The following is a 15901-nucleotide window of genomic DNA, read 5'->3' on the forward strand; positions in this document are numbered from 1 at the left end:
AGCTTAAAACAACCCTATAAATAGAAATATTTGGTTTATATACAATATTATTTAACACACTAACAATCCGCATTGAATTGTAAAGTCAGATGACAATGCTGCAGTTAGCATAATTGAACTGATATAGATAACAGTAAAGTATTAAGCAAGTTTCCTTTTCTGAGTTAACAGACTGAGAAACATTTACTTAAGTAACTCAATCTGTATTACACTAAAACTGTTTTAAAAGTTTCACTTGTGTGATCTTATTTTAATATTCAAAGTTACCCTTTTACAGATAGTTATAGCCTTAGATGTACTGCCTTTATCTAATGCCATGACTGCTCTATCAGTGTAAAAGGACCACAAAACTCTGTGACTTACATCATCTTTCATAGACTAACAAGAAACATCAGCAAATACAGAAACTGTAATCAGCAACTTTTTCTTATACATGACTTCTATTCTTATGGTTTGCAGATAAATGTCAGTGTGGAACAGATATGTGGACTACAGAATGGAATTGCCTCCTCTTAATGGACTATTTGGTTTGTGACAGAAAACTTTCAAATCAATGAATTGTTTGTAATGAAAAAGTAGATATTTAATCAGTAAATGTGTAGACTTAACATGAAATCTGTAAAGCAAAACTGTTTTTTTATTTTTACTGTATGTTTTACTAAATCGTTAAATTATAATCTGTGATAAACTATTAATACACTTAGAGTGAAATAGTGTAAGTGCCACTTTAAGAGTTTAGAATGATAAAACAGCTATATCTGAGTGCTGCAAAGCAGCGACATCACCATGCTTCTTTTACTTTCATTTTAGTACCTCTATTAGACTGTGGGAAAACCCAGGCTTCAGAATTGCTACATGAAGCTAGGTGAAGAGTTCTAAACAAAAAAATAAATAAATAACAGTGTAATCAGCTTGCAATTCTGGCAGGAAACTAGAGAGTGCAAGTGTGGTGCTTTTGATTCTTTGTGTGTAAGTCCAGCTTCCTGGCTTACTCTGTTCATTTGCCTCACAGTTAGACGTTGCCCATTCGATTCTCAGTTAGAGTGTCTTCTGTGTGGTGACATGCGTGAACGGGCGTTCCTTCGTTGAAGGTTGTGCGTTAGGTCCGGCAAGCCAGCATGTAAAACTCTATTGCCAATCATTAGCGGACCGGAGTTCCGCTGTGGCGACCTCTAACTGGGAAAAACCGGGAAAAAAATTTCCACAGATTTAAAAAAGAAAAAACTTTAAGAAAATGATCATAAATTCTGTGTAAATGAGTTATTGTACATCTTAAAACAAAATATTTTGTGTGTAAATCATGTACTCCAAAAACTAATTATTTATCTATATTAAAAAACACATTTTTAAAGCTTTGTTAGAAGAGAAGCAAGGCTATAATCTATAAATATAAGTAAAGAGTCAATGCAACCAACATTCAAATGACACTATTAGTATAATCCCCAGCCCAACCCAAACTCAACTATCCCCAGTTGTCATTCAGTTTTTTAGTGTATATTAGGTAACCCATAAGTATTGTTATCAGGAATAACAGTTCCTTTACTTATGACTGTATTGTCTATTTGATTTAAGTATTAATGTTGGTTATAAATTCAAAGTAGTAAAGATAAATTAATATGAGTTACCTTTTCCTGATGGTATAGAGTGCTGAAGATTTATGTTTCCCTATCCATAAACTGCATTTGCTTAATAATGCAAAAACATTTTATTTTAACAAGAAAATAATGAAAGTCATTTGTCCTTCATTTTTTTTTTACTTTTTTTCCTGTTGTCTGCCAGTTATTCTTCTCAGCTTGATGTTCGAGGCTAGGTCCCAAACAATCAATTTCTTCTGTTTGATCTAGAAGTTGTTTTTAGAAAGAAAAGAAACTGCGGTATTCAGGGTTTCAAAGGTTCTGGTGCCTTATGGAAAAAAATGCGAAGTCTGGCCGGAAATAAAAGATGAACTTTTAATTGTTGTTGTTTTAAGTTTCTTAATTAGTGGTAAACATTACTTCCTTTTTGCTGCTACTTTAGAAGAGTAGTCAGTCATTATCAAACCTAATAATGTTGTTGTCATATTTAATTGGGGAATTGCTCCATGCTGACTTCAGAACTAGTTTTTTGACCTGTGAAGAGAAAAAATTAACTATGACAGATCTTGGTTTGGTTTTGTCCTTGTACATGGTTGATTTAGTCAAAGACCGATGTGCCCTCTCAATTCTATATGAAAAGGCTTCTTGCAGATTTAAAGCTTTGGGAAGCCAGGCTGTGAGGAAATTGGTCATGATTTGAGCCTCCACATTTTCAGGTAAACCATAAAAATGAAGATCATTCCTGGATATGTTCTCGAGATCATCCACTTTATTTATTAAAGATGTATTTTGCTTCAAAAAAAATTCCACTTGTAGTTCTTGCCCTGTTAATCTCTCATCCAAGTCCTTTAATGAGTTTTCCATCCTGGTTACTGGGATCTTTTGTTGCTGCATCATTTATTTTAAAGCCTCCATTTGTCTGGAGGTTTCTTCTTTATATAAATCCAGTTTACTGTCCAGTTTATCATTTTTTTTGGTTAGTTCAGACATGCTAATTAATAAGGTCTGCAGGTCCTTCTTTGAAGACTGGTCTTGAAAATTGTATTTTGAGTTGCTCATCTTGTGACAGTATCAGTAGTCTTTCTGATGAAGTTTATGACAGGAATTTTGTTAAATACCGGTATTCTTCCAGTAAAACAAACCAGTGACCTTTAAATATTATATCCTGTAATTATTGTGAAGAAATCAGTCCTGGTTTTCAAATTTTCCTGTCAGTAAATATAAAGACTGTCAGAGCTCAAGAAAAGTGGTGCTAACTAGCCTGTATCTTGGCCATGCCTCCACCTGGGAACCTTTTGAGTGTTTAAGGGATCCAGTTATATCACTTAAGTTTACTTCTTTGCTTCCTTAATAACTGGAACTGGAGGAGATATAAGTCAAACATCATGGGTAGCCAGAAGTGCAAGAATAACCTGGAAAGTTTTATCTACAGGACTGAACATGAGCCAGAGTGTGGTAATCCTGTTGGTAAAGAGGACTGAATGACACCTCCAAGATGATCTAACTATAATTTTCATATAGAAGTAGTAAAATCAGTAAACTGTATTTGAAATCAAATTGTTACTGCAGTGTCAAAACAAAGTGCCTGAGGCATACTCATTGCCAAACAGATTCTGTCTATTTAACTTGAATCAAAAATTGCCTTACCAGACTTTCAACTTTAAATGCTGTGCAGCCATGTTTTCACACGAGTACCACAGTACTTTATCTGATAGCATTAGGTAACATTTAAAAAAAAGCTATATTTTTAACTAACAAGTTAATTTTGCAGTCATCACTGCATAGCCCTTGGCACTCTCCACTGACTGTCTTTAAATATATGAATCAGATATGTTTAGCATAACTTGATTCATGGATCAGTGTTGTTGCAGTAGCTATAACATTTGGATCATATGCTGTAGAAGCCCCTATGCCTAGTTCAGCTTCATAAGATTTCTGCTTTTGTCTCTCCTGGTTGGTGCATTCCCATTATAAGGGTGATATCTCTCCCACACCATCCTAATTTATTTTTTTGCAGTACTGTTTGCTTCATGTATATGTTGCACAGTCAGTCTAGTGGTTCACTCTGTCCTGTTTAGAGAACTGGCAAATAAGTACCCTATTGGGCAACATTTTTTTAATTTCTTTAGAGAGTTACTCTAATAAGTTTTTTGACAAAGTTGTCTCCTGCACAGTCAGGACCATCTGACTCTCAGAGCCAGACTACTGGTGCCGACTCTGGTAGATCAGATCTGAGGACTTCAGATCCTTTCCTTCCATTTGTAACATTGTTGTTTGATAGTTTGGCTCTGTCATCAGCCTCAGATCCTAGTGGGATGAGACAGGTTATGGGGCTGAGCCATCTTCAGGAGTTTTGTCTCCTGTGGTGGGGCTCCCAGATCTGTCTCAGGCTTAATGTTCAAGGCTTTTAAGAGAGTTCTCTCACAGCCTATAAAGGGATCTGTCATTTTGGAGCTGGTTCCAACTCATACTCAGAAGATTTCCCAGAGTCCAAAGCCTGCTTTTCTTGTCCCTTTGAGACCGACAGATTCTGAAAACTTTGAGCCTGTTCTCCCTAGAGAGTCTATATCTGTTTCTGAGTCCTTCCCTGAACCTCCCACAGTGGAGGTTCACTAGAAACATAAGAAGAATATAAGAATAAGAGCAGGCACTTGGATACCCCCAAGGAATCTCTGACTATAGACCCTGATTTTGATGTAGGAGATGGTTCCCCTAGATCCTCCCTCAAGGATGTCTCATTTGTGAGATTCTCTAACTTTTTTGGTAGAAAGGGGACTGGTCTTCCCAAGATCTTTTGCCAGAGGAATCAGTTTTCCTCTAAGCTTTCAGTCCTTACCCATCTACTTCTTGGATGGTCCCTCCACCTCTGACAAGATGAGAGACCTAATCTCATCCCAGGTATGGAAAGAACCAGACATGGCTGAACCTATCCCCAAGAAACCTGATAAAGTTTTGGTACCTCCTAAAGCTAGACCCCATCGGAGCAAGGGTCCTCCAAGGTAATCACACATCTAAATTAATGATACATGCACCAGGTGTGCCATATGAGTGTACCTTTTGGAACTAAACACACTGATGCCAGTCACCATTGTCCATCTTTAGAGGCTTTGCAGGATGCTTTTCTGATGGCATCCCTATAACTGGCCTTACCACCTCTCCTGCTCCTAGGAAGCTGGACTGATTCTGTAAAGTCCACAAATTCCAACAAATATTTGCAGAAGAGCCCTGTTGCAAGTGCAAAAGTGGTGTCCCTGGATTCAGCAAAATGGTTTAAGTTGCTGCTAGCCTGTAATGCACTGGAGCACTTTGGAAAGAAAGTATACAGCAGCAATTCAGGTTTTTAGGGTGCTTAGCTGTCAAATTCATATGATAAAATGCCATGTTGAACCACTTAAGGAGCTGAAGTCCAAAGCAGTGGAGATTCTAACAGATCTCAGAAGGCAAATCTAATAAAATTAAGTCAGCTAGTTTCTTTGTAGTTAAATATGCCATTAAGTGTGACTAAGGTGGAATGAATGCAGCATCCAGGGTTGCTGCCATGGGGTCAATTATTAGGAGACGTGAGGTTGAGGATACAGATACAGCACCTGCCAGAGGATGTCAATGCACAAATTATCTTTACCTCTTTAGACAATAATCCACTCCTTGCTCAAAAACTGGCATGTCTGGTCCTTAAAGGAGATGATTGTACTTCTACATTGCATTAGGCAGAAAAGCCAATGAGTGCCTTTAAGTCAGGCCTCCATATTCAAACTGACAATGGATGCCTCAAGTGCAGCCTAAGGAGCCCATATAGAAAACTCAACATTTGGGGCACCTGGGACAAAACTCAGTACAAGAAGCATATCACTGTGAAGGAGGTGATGATGATGATGATCCAGGCTATCAGGGCTCTTAAGTCAAATTGGCATTCAGGTGTCCTATACTTGATAGCAGATATCACAGTGATGGGATAGATAAACAGAGTAGATCATATTCCTAACCCTTTTACAGTTGGGCTTGTTGGTAAGGGCCTCCTACATTCTGTCACTGCAGAACTCCCTGGGTGGTCACTTGAGTAGAAAAAAGGCACTTACCAACAAATGGATGCTAGAAAAGGGTTTATTTCTGGGACTGATCCACATTTGGTGTTTACCAGAACTAGACACATTTGGCTTTCTGCTCAACACACTGACTTGAAAATAAATTGTTTTCCAGAGCAACACACAGAAAAGCTTAGGAACTAGATACATTCTCCATAAGTTGGATAGTTTTTCTGTGTGCTTACCCTCCAAACCCCTACTCCTTATAGTGATCCAAAAATGAAAGAGGAGGAGCAAATGATACTCCTAATAGCACTCTTTTGGCTCAGACAGCATTGGATGAATGTTCATTTTATTATTCACTGTTGCAGTTGTGACATCTGGGATCCTAGTCACTACCTTCTTCCTTCTGGCTTTGACTGACTCAGTCCCACTCAGATGTCAGGATGCCATTAGTATAAGAGGGGCATCTACCAATGCCATCTTCAAATCTTTCCACAGTTCTCAGTTGCATACTTGCACAAGTGTAATCAGTCTGGATTGTCAACCTACTTTCAGGGACACACAGAACTGCCTTGTTTGAGAAATGTTTCTGCATTACTGGTGCTTATAGATGTCAGTTAGTGAAATTACGAAGTTCAATAATTACACTGAGTGCAGGAAGCAGCTCCAATGCAAGGATTTCCAGTCTTACTATTTGGTCTGATGTCAATTTTCATTCATTCCTCAATGGATGGGCTAAGGATCTGACACTCTAATCCAACTTGGCTGTTACACTAGCTTGTGGCCACCAGCAAACTCATGAGCTCCTTTCCTCCCCATAATACACTATGCCTAATGTCCCTCAGATCTCGTTTGCTGCTTTCATAACTAGACATGGCTGACTGCAGCTCTCATGCTAACTCATTATGATAAGTGAATTCTCCTTAAAATCTTATTTTTCAAACCCTAGTTTTTGATAAACCTATTTCTACTAGAAAGTTTCTTCTATCCCGTAAGTGTTTTTTTTATCTTTATTCACTTTTACACTTCTTTACACACTTCTTAGTAGCCCTTTCCTACCCTGTTTCTTTTTTCACTGCAAGGGTGTTTTCCCTCTAGTTTTGTAGTAGTTAGTAACCCTTCTTTCAGTTCTGATATTAAAAAAAAGCTGTTATCTATGTTTAGAGATGTAGGCATAAAATGCCTTTTTCCAACACCCATACTCTGTGTGTCTATTCTTTAGGTGCGGAACACCTAGATCAAGATTGCAATATTTGTCATAGTTTTAATCCAAGGGTTTTAACTGACAGAAAGAACTATTTAATCTTAAAGGCTATGTTGTCATCTCTATTCTCTGAAGCCTTATCTGGAGTTCAACCTCCTAAAATTAAAGCTAAGGACCCTTCAAAAAGGTCAAGGTCTGTGGATTCTTTGGCTTCTACATCTTCAGAGCCAAAGAAAAGGGGGAGAAATTGGATTCAAAGTCTTCTGAGATCCAGCTATCTTCAGATCCATCCAAGTACCTTTCCAGTCCAACAACCTCATATCCGAAGTCCCCTGATCCTAAGCCTCGTATCGTATACTCACCCATCATGGATCCAGTCCCTTCCAGGTTACCCTTCCCTTTCTTGGAGTGATTCTCTAAGTCTCCTTTGGTGGTATCCTCTCATTCCTCTGGAAGTCTCAATGAGGCAGATGTGGAATGTATGATGAGATTTTTCATGGAGCAATTTCAGAAGGGAGCCTTCTTCACAGTTCCTACACCCCTCAGGTCAGGAACGCCATCCATCTACTACTCCACTGATAACAACTCCTCCTCTGACCCAACCTGTGGTGTTAGAGTCCTCAGATCTGAGGGTTCTGGGCCCTTCTGGGTCAGATCCGAAGAGAGCATTGTCTTCAGATCTGCCTGTTACTCTGAATGCTCCAGCCTTCTTCGGATCTGGATGGCTCTCGAAGCTGAAGCTTCCAGGTCAGATGTAAGGGGATAGGATTGATTCTGAAGTTTTTGGAACCATCTCTTCCTCTCATAGGTTTAACGTTAGACAGTTCAGCCTCAGGTGGATGGCTCTCAGAATGGAGAGAAGTGGTGGGCAAGAAACTCACTTTTTCAGCTCTGTTGTCTTCCTTCTCTCCTCAGAGGTCTGCTTTCAAGGTCATGAAGAGGGTTTCCTCTGCTCAGGCAGGTCAGGTGGGGTCCTTCCCCCTTGGATCCACCCTCAACATTTCAGCTGAGTTTGCACCATGATCCTCAGTATTCTGGTACATGAGAACAGCCAGCCCAAAGCTTCCAGTCCACCCAGATGGGTATTATCATCTCTTACAATACTTCTGCAGATCATCCCACCAAACAAGTCCCTAGGAAGAGGACTTGCAAGAGGAGATACTTGGACTTCCTCCAAGTGTTTGTCACCAAGGATACTGACTTTGATGAGGAAGAAGGGTCTCCAAAATCATCTGATGTCTCATTTGGAGACATCCTTGGGATCCTTAAACAAAAGGGTGGTTTGTCTGCCCAAAACCCAGCTCCTCAGGAATCAGTATTTATGGAAGCTTTTGGGACTGACCCATCTACCTCTTGGGTTAATCTGCCCACTGATGATCTTATTGATTTAGTGTCTAGGTGGGGATGAAGGGAACCTAATGCAATTGAGCTGATTCCCAAGAGACCAGACAGGATTCTGGTCCCACCAGGAGGAAGAGAACATTGGAGTAAAGGAGTACCGGTTGATGCAATGGTAGTGGTGGGAACTACAAAGAAGGAACTCACGGAACAGAGTTCCACTGTCCATCCACCAACAAAGAATCTAGGGCACTGGACAGATTTGGGATGCAAGTTTATGCTTTTGCGACATTTTCTGTCTGATTGCTTAACTATTTGGCACACTTCACAAGACTGTAAAGGGACTTGATTAAGGAACTTTCAAACTCCCTTTCAGGGGCCACCACTGCAAAAGCTCAAACTTTTGTGGCCTCACAGTTGGCTACCTCTCAATCTATTGCAAATTCACCCATGAAGCTCATCTTGCATGCTGCAGAAAGTGCCTCAAGGGCTGCAGGTTCAGGTATTTATATCAGGAGGCATGCCTGTATGCACCTGTGTGATTCTGTGGAGCCCTTCAAGTCATCTTTTGTCAATGCTCCCTTTGATGTTTCTTCTTTATTTGGCCCCACAGTAAAAGACACACTCTTCAGGTGTGAGAAAGATGGAAAGACTCTGAGTGGGCGTACATTTTTTTAACCCCTCAAGGGACCTTTTCCAGGAATTAATGGGGATGTTGAAAGATGTGGTCAGGAATTCCCAGGGTCCTTTCCAGGACGTACATGGAGGTAGTTCCCCAGAGGCCGAGGGAGGGTGATAATGGCAGAAGACACCCTTATGGCAGAGGAGGTCCACAACACCAGGGGTCTAGAGATACTTTTCTGACAGACCCTTTCAGCAGTTCTGAAGGGAGGCCTGATTGCCTTCCTCTGGAGGCAGTCAGGGGGGGGGTCACTTATCTCTACACCAGGAAGCCTGGCAAAACATGACAAAGGAAACTTGAGTGCAGAGGGTCATCTCCTTTTCCATGTCACCTCTGTTACCCAGGAAAATCCCCAATGTTCCACCCAGTCAGAGGGAAGTAGCAGCACGAGAAATCCAAAAGCTGCTAGAAAAAGTCATCCAGGAAGTCCCTCCAGACCGCACAGAATCCAGAACTTACTCATGATTCTTTTTAGTGCCAAAGAAAACAGGGAACTGGAGACCGATTTTAGATTTCAGTGTGTTGAACAAATCAGTTTGACACACCAAGTTCTGGATGGTCACAGTTCAGTCCATTCTGCCCTTTCTGAGCAAGGACGACTGGATTTGCTCGATAGACCTTCAGGATGCATACTAGCACATAAAAATGAACAGGCAATCCAGAAGGTACTTACCCTTCAGCTGGGAGCCAGTCATTACCAGCTCAGAGCACTGCCCTTTGCCCTCACTACAGCCCCCAGAGTGTTCACCAAGTGTATGGCAGTAGTAGCAGCTCACTTGAGACTGCAGGGATTCTGGGTATTTGTGTACTTACAATTACAACCATCTCAGACAGTGGAATTCATAGGAGCAATTTTCAACACAGTATCTATGGTAGCATCTCTTTCCCTTTTTTGAATATAAACATTAAGAAATCAGGGCAAGAAAATAATTTGCAGTACCAGAATTTCAGCTTGATTGACTCTGCAAGCTCTGGAATCAATGTCATTGGCAATAATCATAGTTCCTTTAGGAAGGTATCACATGAGAATATGCAATGGATGCTACAAACACAGTGGCCAGTTCTCTCAACCCATGTTGACAAAGATAAGTATCTCAGGTATGCAAATGGTATCTTTCCTGGTGGATGCAAGGTCATCCTTTCATTCTCCCTGAGCCCAAGGCCATAGTGACCATGGAGACTTCCCAAACTGTGTGTGTATTTGGGGGGGCATTTTCTGGGGCATGCAGTTCAAGGCACTTGATCCCCAGAACAGGCCAACTTGCATATCAATGTTCTGGAAATGAGAGCAGTGCTTTTGGCATTGCAAGCATTCCAAAACTCTCTCCCTCTCAGAACAATTACAATCTAAATGGACAACATGTCAGTAGTTTGGCGTATCAACAAACAAGGGGGAACCAGATTTTACTCCCTGTGTCAAGAAGCCCTGAGGGTGTGGCAGTGGGTGATTTCTTCCAACCACTTTCTAATTGCAATGCATATTCCAAGGAAGTCCAACGTGATAGCAGACCAACTGAGCAGGTATACCTTACTACCTCACGAGTGGTCTCTCAAAAACAAAGTAATGGAAATGATTTTCAGTCAGTGGGGCCAGCTATTCTGGGATCATTTTGCATCTCCCATAAATAACAAGTGCAGAAGGTTCTTTGCCCTAATCCCCTCACCGGGGGAGTCACCGAGGGATGCTTTTCTCCATGATTGGCTCTGCGGTCTTCGATATGCTTATCCCTAACCTCTTTAATTCCTAAATTCCTTCAGAAAGCAGCCAGGCTGAAGAGCAAAGTCATCCTTATTGCATCTTACTGGCCCTGACCAATTTGGTTCCCTCTCCTTTGGCCTCACCTTCTGTACCCACCTTGGATTCTAGATCCAACTCCAGACCTTCTGTCTCAACCGACAGGCTTGGTTCACCCAGACATCTCAAATTTCAAACTGACTGTATTGTTCCTCCAATGAAATTAATAGCCAGGCAGTCCATGTTCTCTTCACCTGTCCATTTGATACTGTTATCTTTCCATAAATTCTCTACAAGAAAATTCTAGAGAAGTAAATGGAGAAGATTTGTTTATTGGGCAGAGCAGAATCAGGTAGACCCCTTCTCAGCCCCAATTCATTCTGTTCTTGAATTTTTAACTAATGTATTTGATGAGGGTACTAGTTCATCAATTATCAAGGTTCAACTCACAGCCATATTGAACTTTCATGTGGGGTTTCAAAATTCCTCCCTGTTTTCCTTTAAACTATGCAAAGACTTTTTGAAGGGTACCCTTCTACTTAGACCACCTTATAAAGATCATATACCACCATGGTATTTCAATTTTGTACTGCAAGCCTTAACACATTCTCCCTTTGAACCTGCAGCTAAATGTGATGTAACATTTTTGACCTGGAAGACGGTCTTTTTAGTTGCAATTACATCTGCTAGAAGAATTTCAGAACTTTAAGCATTACCTGCTAAGCCTCCGTACTTAATTTTCCACAAGGATAAGGTCACCTCATGTATCAGTGCTTCCTTCCTTCCTAAGGTGGTGTCAGAATCCAAAATTAATCAAGCCATTAACCTACCAGTATTCTTCCTAAATTTTACAAGTAAAGGAGAATATATCCTGCACCTACTGGATGCTCATAGACAATTATGTTAGAATGACAGACCAGCTGTTTGTTTCCTTTGCACATAACAAGTTGGGTGAATCAGTTACAAATGTAACTCTAGCTAGATGGTTGAGAGAGTGCATTTCATTTGTCTACAGCAAATTGGATCTCCCCTTACCTAAACCACTAAAAGTTCATTCAGTCAGATCTATGGCTACTTCCACAGTATTTCAGTCTAGAGCATCCATGGATGATATATATGTGGCTGCAACTGGGTCAAATCCGCATACCTTTATCACTCATTACAAACTAAATCTGGTCTTGAAGGGAAAATCAGCCTTCTGATCAGCCATACTCAGGAATATTCTTCCTTAGAGCCCACAAAGGTATTCAGGTAGCTGGGACTCTCTCCCATCTGTTGAGGAATGAATGAAAATTGACATAATCAGATAAAGAAGTTATGTACTTGCCATAACATTCCATCTGTGTTGTCCATTTTCATTCTTCCTCAACTCCCCACCTTCCATCCCCCTCCATTTCTTACAAACGACTTCTGGAGGAATGATACACTTAGGGGCACTATATGTCCCTTGTGTTGAACTCCAGTTGTGGCAATTCCTTTATATTTTCTCTTTCTCTATCTCTCTCTCTCTCTGAAGCTGTAAAAAGGATCTGAGGGGCATTAGGCATAGGGCATTATGGGTCAGAAAAGGAGCTCAAGGATTTGCTGGTGGCCACGACCTAATTTAATGGCAGAGTCAGATCCAAGTGTTGGATCTGAACCCATCCGTTGAAGAAGAATAAAAATGGACAACACAGATGGAACGTAATGGTAAGTACATAACTTCTTTTTCTGTCCAAGCCTATTGTGCCCAATTCAAAATTGATAATCCAGAATTACATGGAAAATTTCCAACACTGTCTAGCTCAGTAGTAGCCACATATGTTCATACGTAGGTACTAGGCTATCGGCCCAAGGGTCTATGTAAGCCTAGCCAACAAGGATCCCTGGTTTACACCACCCAAGAAAGTTATTTTCCTGTGCCACTGTCAAGCAGAGACACAGATGTGATCCCCGGGGTGTATTTCCTATTTCCCATCCACTCATCAAGATTTTTCTTGAAGAGTGCTAATGAAGAACTTTGCTTGACATAGATGGGTAGCCTATTCCAGAGTATGGGAAGTCTCTGGGACAGGAATCTATCCCTCCAGCATGTGCTGTTTATTGTGGTGACAAGGTTTAGGTCCCTCGAGTGTGTAGCTCGGAGGGATTGGGATTTCTTTAGGTGTAGCATGCCCAACAGCTCTGGGTTTGACATAGCTTTATATGTTAGGCAGAGATCACCTTGGAGTAGGCAATATGCTATGGAGTAAAGCTGGAGTTTTTTTAGGCGGTCAGTGTATGCATACTTAGTTGCATTCCACCATGGTGCAGACCAAGGCCACATCTAGTCATTTTTCAAAACAGAACATTTTGGAGAAGGAAACAAAGGGAAACCAGCAACAGCCTTTTGAAGTACAGAGATGTTCCTAGGCCCAGTGATACCTAGACCAGAGACAAAAATACATTTGCAATGTTCATATTCTGATGACATTCCTGCTGAAGCCTCTGACGCAGTTCCTTTGAAGGCCACCAGGCTACTGCTATATGCTCACATGCTGAATCTGTGGTGACCTAGGTAGGTCCAGAAATCAACCTAAGGGGCTTTGGAACCAATACCTAAATCATTGTTAGAAAAGAGGACAGTACCTCAAGGTTTTTGTTCATGAAGAAGTTACCAAGGACTGTATAGTGGTACTGGAATCTGCCCATGACCCAACACTTCTAAGCCTGCTTCTGTAATACTGATGAAACCTAAGACATCTAAGTTGAAATATATGACTGCTCGCCTGCCGCAGCAAAGGCTGAGTAAGTACCTCATCCCACACCACTACATAGGCTCCATCCCAGAACCTGTGCCAAGTGGCCCAGGATTTCAAGATTTTTGCTAAAAATCCAAGCAGTGAGCCATGCAGATATATATTATGTCAGGGGCTAATGGTAAAAGGAGGGAAGTGGAACCCTATCTGGAAGAGGATTTAGGCACCTCTGATTCACAGGTAAATGAACTGTTAGGTAAATAAAAAAGCTGTCTCCCCCAATTCTATGAATCTGATATAAGGAACACTTTATTATGTGCTTCACCACCAGAGGATGTCTTATTTGGAGACATCTGGAGGTCTTATAGGTTCTGCTAAATGGAAGGGCTTTATGGGCCTGCCAGAGCTGAAGCCATATGCTGTACTTCCAGTTTTAAAAGTACAAGAAGATGTGTTCATTTTGAATTGGATTCCCTCACCCCTGCCCTTGTAAGCATGACTGTTTGTACAAAATCCAGGATTCCCATAAGTTTATGTACAAAAACCCCTTAGCTGATCCAGTTGTGGCGTCTTTACATTGCAGCAAGGGAACCTCTTTGTCTCCATCTGTGGACCTCATTCAAAATGACTGGGAGAGCAGGGTGCTTGACTACTGTGGAAATGCTTAGACATCTGCTACCCAAGCCTTCAGGGGCCTCAGTTGCCAGACATGCATGCTTAAGTGTCTAGAGTCCTTAGCTCAGCTGAAGTCTATGGCAGAGAGGTTAAATGCAAGAAATGGAAAGGGGAGATGCTTGAGTTGGGTATTGTCAGTAGACAGGTTGCCAGTCACTCTATGAAATGTGTCAATGATGACTGGATACATCATGCAGGGCAGCAGCTACAGGGACTGTGATTAGGCAGCATGCCTCACTGAGGACTTGGACTATACCAGATCATGTGAAGGTGGGGCTCTGGAAGGTACCACTAGACAAGGCCACCAGCTGAAAAGGTGTTTGAAACACTGGAGGAGAAATGGAAAACCTTGCCATCTGTAAAACAGCTTATTCATTCCCTTCTTCCAAAATATAGCAAAAAATTCCCTTCCAAACACTGGCCTCTTTACACAGAAAAAACACAAAACTCACAAAGGAAGTAGAGCATGGTAAGGAGAACAAAGGGTCAAACCTACTTAATGGCCCTCAGGGCTGTGGGGCTCAGAAAACTCAGCTATGATTCAGACAAGCACATCCCTTCCCCATCCCCTAGAATCCTTACACTAATCCCATTTCCCCTTGTCCAACCTCTCATTCACCCATGAAAATAGGGTACTGGTTGGACTTCTGTGAAGCAGTGGGAAGCCATTACCCTAGATCAGTAGGTCCTCACCATTTTGAAACAGAAATACAAGTTTTAGTACCTAAGTAGACCCAGATTCTCAGGAATTCCCCAAGGAGCAAGCTCACTTGTTTTGTTCTCTTTTAGAAAACCTCCTAGATCAAGCAACTATAGAAAGAGTACCAAAAGGGTTAAAGAAGATAGGATTTTACTCCAGACTGTTTCTAGTGCTAAGAAGAGAAGGCACTTGGAGACCAGTCCTAGATTTTGAAGTGTCAACAAATCATTAAAAGTACAAGATTGAAAATGCTTATGCTGCAGGACCTTCTGCCTTTTTTTCCTCTCGGGCCTTTCTTGTTACCTTGGATCTAAAGGATGTCTCCTCTGCATTCTTATTGCAAAGATACATAGAAAGTTCTAAAATTCAAGAGAAGAGGAGTTCACTATCATTTTGCTTCTTTGCCCTTTGGCTTGTCAACTTCACCCCAGGATATTTACAAACCTCCAGACACTGGACCCAGCCCAATTTGTATAAGCAAGGGAAGATCATGCCTACTCAACCTGGTGAACTTCCTTGAGAAGGTCACCCAAAGTAATGTATGAGAGAAAAATGGTTCACACTGCTATCCTTTGACACAATACCCCACTTGGGCATTATTGAAAAAACTCAAGAGGTTAGATATAAATCCTTATGTCACCCAGTAGATAGCCAGCTTGTTCACAGACAGGACCCAGGAAGTTAGATTTGGGGAGTCCACCTCCACAAAAAGGTCAATCAAAAGTGCAGACCCTCAGGGATCTGTCCTGGGACTGCTCCTTTTTTTTGGAATTTATTTGTTGGAAGTTAAGGCCAATGTCAATGGCCTCTGGTGAACTAAATTTGCAAATGGTTGCAAATTAGCAGCAGTAATAGAAATCCCTACCAACACAAATGTTCTCCAGGAAGGGCTGACACAGACAAACAACTGGTTCAGAGCCATGAACTAAAACTAAATGCCAAGAATTGCATAATAGTATCCTATCAGGAAGTCATTCACCCTGGTTACTATCATATTGACAGCGCACCCCTAAGAGTTGACCCAGTAGTCAGGGACTTGGTGTCACACATAGACAATAATATAGCCTTTGACCATCACGTGTCTACAGAAGTGAGGAAATCTCTCTATATTGTGTAACTTATAAACAAAGGTATGGCATCTAGGTCCAAGGAAGTTATTGTTCCACTATAATCAGCAATCATCAGACCTGTCATTGAGTACAGTGATCCCTTTGTATGTACATAACCAGGCACATCTAACAATTGGAACGT

Source organism: Protopterus annectens, chromosome 6.part0, assembly GCF_019279795.1.
Source record: "Protopterus annectens isolate FY-2018-M chromosome 6.part0, PAN1.0, whole genome shotgun sequence".
In the NCBI taxonomy this organism is placed as follows: Eukaryota; Metazoa; Chordata; order Ceratodontiformes; family Protopteridae; genus Protopterus; species Protopterus annectens.